This window comes from Triturus cristatus, chromosome 6 (genome assembly GCF_964204655.1).
Source record: "Triturus cristatus chromosome 6, aTriCri1.1, whole genome shotgun sequence".
NCBI lineage: Eukaryota > Metazoa > Chordata > Amphibia > Caudata > Salamandridae > Triturus > Triturus cristatus.
In genome coordinates this window covers 643,182,068-643,186,137 of record NC_140589.1, presented here as the reverse complement: position 1 = coordinate 643,186,137, position 4,070 = coordinate 643,182,068, and the positions used below count along the sequence as shown (strand labels likewise).

The 4,070-nt window shown below is 46.8% G+C and overlaps 1 long non-coding RNA gene across 1 annotated transcript; it reads left to right on the top strand.

The window, feature by feature from the left end:
* Positions 1-307: 307 nt before the first annotated feature.
* Positions 308-2,325, top strand: LOC146817687 (uncharacterized). Its single transcript, XR_014962560.1, has 3 exons — positions 308-343; positions 730-793; positions 911-2,325. It is a non-coding gene; the product is annotated as an uncharacterized LOC146817687 (long non-coding RNA).
* The last annotated feature ends 1,745 nt before the right edge of the window (positions 2,326-4,070 follow it).

Sequence of the window (4,070 nt, the reverse complement as noted above, 5' to 3'; positions counted from 1 at the left end):
AGGATATGTAGACTATGTGTATTTTCACTATATCTAAGAGACTGCATGATTGATCTGCGGGTTCTTCAACACGACTCCCGGTGGACAAACAAAACTACAACTCCATGTTGGATGATATCATCCTGTAGTTTCCGGCTAGACGCTACTCACATAGTTCCTTCCGTAGAGGGGCTCGCTTACATTTGCGTAGGTGGGCGTTTTTTGGCTACACGTCATGCAATTCTTAGCCCGGTAATTATTAGTTGTTTTCAGCTGCGCCGAGGACGACTATTTAAAGCGCGGTTCCTGGTCCAGTCGTTGCCTCCCACCCTGTTCAGATGAGCCCTGAGGCAACGACGGACAGGTAAGGGCTTATGTTGGTATTGACAGTAGGTCTTTGCTATGGCCTTTGTTTATGGGTCCACAGATCGGTCTGACTTTTAAGCCATTAGATCATGTTCCTTTTGTGAGAGTACGTTCAGTTTAACATGGATCTAATTGTTGGCCTAACAATTGCTTGATTTTAGCTGTTCTGGCCAGTTTAGTTTGGCCAGTGATTACACAGTCCCAATACTATCTCTATGTAACTTGGCAGTGACTATACTTTATTGCGAGAATTGAGCTTTTCCTAAAGAATCGAATGGTGTACTTATGTAGACACCTTGGGTTATATGTACTAGGTCAGACTATACGAGTATTCCAATGAGGACTGTTATTGATGAAGATTTTCTTCTGTCACCCTTATTTTAGAGCGGGCCTCATTCGCCTGAGACAGGTTCCAGGGTAGGTGAGGTGTAATCCCAGATTACGTTGGGTAAGCCATATCTATATGCTTTTACGTGATGAGGAGGCACATACAATTGTTGGCCTTATATACAGAAGCACAGGTGTGTTTTTTGAGTTGTGTGTGACAATTGTCCTATCCCTCTAGGTGATGTTTGCACCCTGTGATCCAGAGGATTGGAACCTACTGAGGTTGTATTGATTCCAACCTTTATTTACTTATTGCTTTTTACTTGCATTTGTTTCTTTACACTTTACTATAGGTAGTGTGAACACTGGTTGCAGTAGCATGGTTTAGACATACACAGGTCCTGAAGAAAGCCGTGGGTAGGATACCCGGATGGCTGAAACATGTCGACCTATGAATAGCAGTCACTAGGAAGTACTGCTATAAGTTTTTCTGCACCATTTTTAATAAAGGTGTGAGGAGTAGAAGTAATACTAAGCATTTTCCTCTCAGCACAACCTTTTTTAGATTTCACTCACTTTTTTGCACTGCACCGTATAGGACTATCCACATTGTACACAACTATCTCTCTTTTTTTATATGAGGTCGATTTCCACCAGTCCAATTGAGCAACAGAGCTTTTTTCCAGAGAGGCAGTCTCCGTGATCAAGAGACAGACCTCCGATATTGGATGGATGACCAAATGATATAAATGATCAAGAGAGCTAGATTGATGAGAGTCCATGCTCCATCTCAAGAGCAAGATTGATGGAAATCCATGCTCTGCTCGGGAACTAGTTGTGGTTATCCGTTTGAATAGATATCCTTCTCTTTGTCCTCCTGTGCTGTCTGGTCTTAGACCCCCAGTTCTTTTTGTGTGTGTAATCAAATTAACCCATACCTAGCCATTAAAGCATCCTTCATATGGGGGTAAGAGTTATGCGAATCTGAGGGCAAATCTAGCAGTGTGTCCCGCCCTTCACTCAAGAACCGCCCCCACAACCCCGCTCCCCAATCCTTCTCAGGGACCCGGTGGGAGGACATGGCTACTTCGTAGGCTTTGAACCACTGCCCTATGTCATCATTTTTTAAAAATTCCTTCACTACATCTTTGGGTATGTACACTCTGGACTCTACCTGCACTGGGGGTGTGCTGCCACCAGAGGGAGTGCTTCCCAAGCCCTAGGCTTTCAACTCTAGCTCCCTCATTTTCATCTCATGCTCCATTTGGCTTTTTCTCTCTTCCATTTCCAGTTTTTTTTGCTCCATTGCCAGTTGTCCATTTAGTTTCGCCATCTCTATCTCATGAGCTCTGGTTTCCTTCCTGTCCGCCAACTCCTCTGGAGATAAACTTTTACTAGAAACACTGCTACCTGCAGGGGAAAGGGTTCTCCTTCCTCTTGGACCCACTGGCCCATCCAGCTGCTCCTCTGCATTGTTATCATCAGTGGCATTCCTTGTTTCTACCCAGGCCCTCAGCGCCTTGTAGAATTCTGCCTTGTTTCTACATCCAGTAGTGCAAACATTAAATTTCTTGCAAAAGAATTTCAGCTGTGATAACTTGTAGCTATCCAATTTCTCTTCTTCCCATTCAAATTCAGTATTAACAGAGACTATGGATGCTGCTTTCTCCACCATGGTTAAGCTTGGCAGTGCTAAAAAACTAGACAGTCCCAAAAGAAATCTACCAACAAGTATTGGTTGCGTTTAAGGTCTGCACTTCACTAAGTAGTGTTCACCAATCACTGTACATGAGTCACAAATGCAAGTCCAGAATCCTCACCGCTGGCCACCAATGTTAGAATCCGGGTTCTCTGGTTGGCACAGGTAGGTACTTATGACAAGCAGGGAACCTTTCCTCTCGTCAGGGTAAGGGGTTACACTCCTAAAATAACCCCTGCTCACCCTCTAGGTAGCTTGGCGCGAGCAGACAAGGCTTATCTCAGAGCGTTATAGGTTAAGCATTTGTGAACACATACAGTAACCAAGTGAGAACACTACAGATGGACACCACACAGGTTTTTATATTAAAAATAAGGATTCTTTATATAGAGTTACTACAAGACCATTAAACGACAAAAATACACAATACTGTTACTTTTAGAGGATAGAAGTTTGCTTAGTTCTCTTTAGTTCTTAAATGCGACACTTTAAGTCAATGTACCTTAGATGCGACACGCAGGGCAACAAAAGTGTTGCAACGATGCTGATGCGATGAAGTTTTTGGTGCAAAGAAATAAAGACGTGAAGATCTTCCAGATGCGTTACGCTTCTCCGATGTTGCGAGAAGACTCGACTCGATGCGTCAGCTACAGCAGCGTCACCCCTTTACGCGATGCGACGACAGTGGCATTGGCAGTGGCACTCTTCTCCGACGTTTGCGAGACGCTTCCGCTTGATGCAATGCTGCAGCGGCATCACCCCTTTACACGATACGACGACAGCAGCTCCGACGGCGGCACGCTTCTCCGTGGATGTGAGGCGCTTTTCTTGATGTGGTGCAATGCGACAACGACGATGGCTGCGATGGCGACACGCTTCTTCCTCGATGCGAGACTCTTCTCTTGATGCGGTGCAATGCGTCAGCTATGATGGCTGCGATGGTGACACGCTTCTTCGGCGTTGCGAGACACTTCCGGAATGATGCGAGACACTTCCGCTCGATGCGATGCTGCAGCGGCGACACCCTTTGCGAGATGCGACGACAACAGCTCCGACGGCAGCACGCTTCTCCTTCCTGAGTCGCGCTTACAGCTCCTTGCGACACGCAGTCCTTCAGAAGGCCCAACAACAGCAGCAGGCACTTCCAAAAGACTCTGGGGAGCTGGGGGGTGAAGTCCACTGGTCCTGGGACTTCGTTCAGGGGGCAAGCTCAGCACAAGCCCTTGGAGATCTTTTAAGCACAAGTTGAAATAAAGTCTTTGTAGTCTTTTCTCCTCTCCTTTCAGCAGCAAGGCAACCACTGCAGGCCAATCCCCCAGGTCAGGGACAGTACTCCTCCTTACAGCTTTCCCAGTTCCTTCTCCTCAGGCAGAGGTTCTTCTTGTCAAGCAGGATCTAATTTCTTGGGAGCAGGGTCCCAATACTTATACCCCTAATTCCTTTGTTCCTCTGGGGTAGAGGGGCCTTTGCCCAGTCCAAACCAGTTCTTGAGCACTTTGTTGACATGACTCTGCCTTTCTATTCAGGGTGCAGGGCAGAGACATCAGCCGCTCCACAGGAGGTGGAGCCAGCATTGTGGTGGCAGAGCACAGCCCTATTCAGAGTCCAGGTGCACTCCTCCCACCCATCTGGATGTCAATCTCTCCATTCACCACCAGGCTACCTAGCGCTGACCCTCTGGGTTTCCCAGCCCTGACAC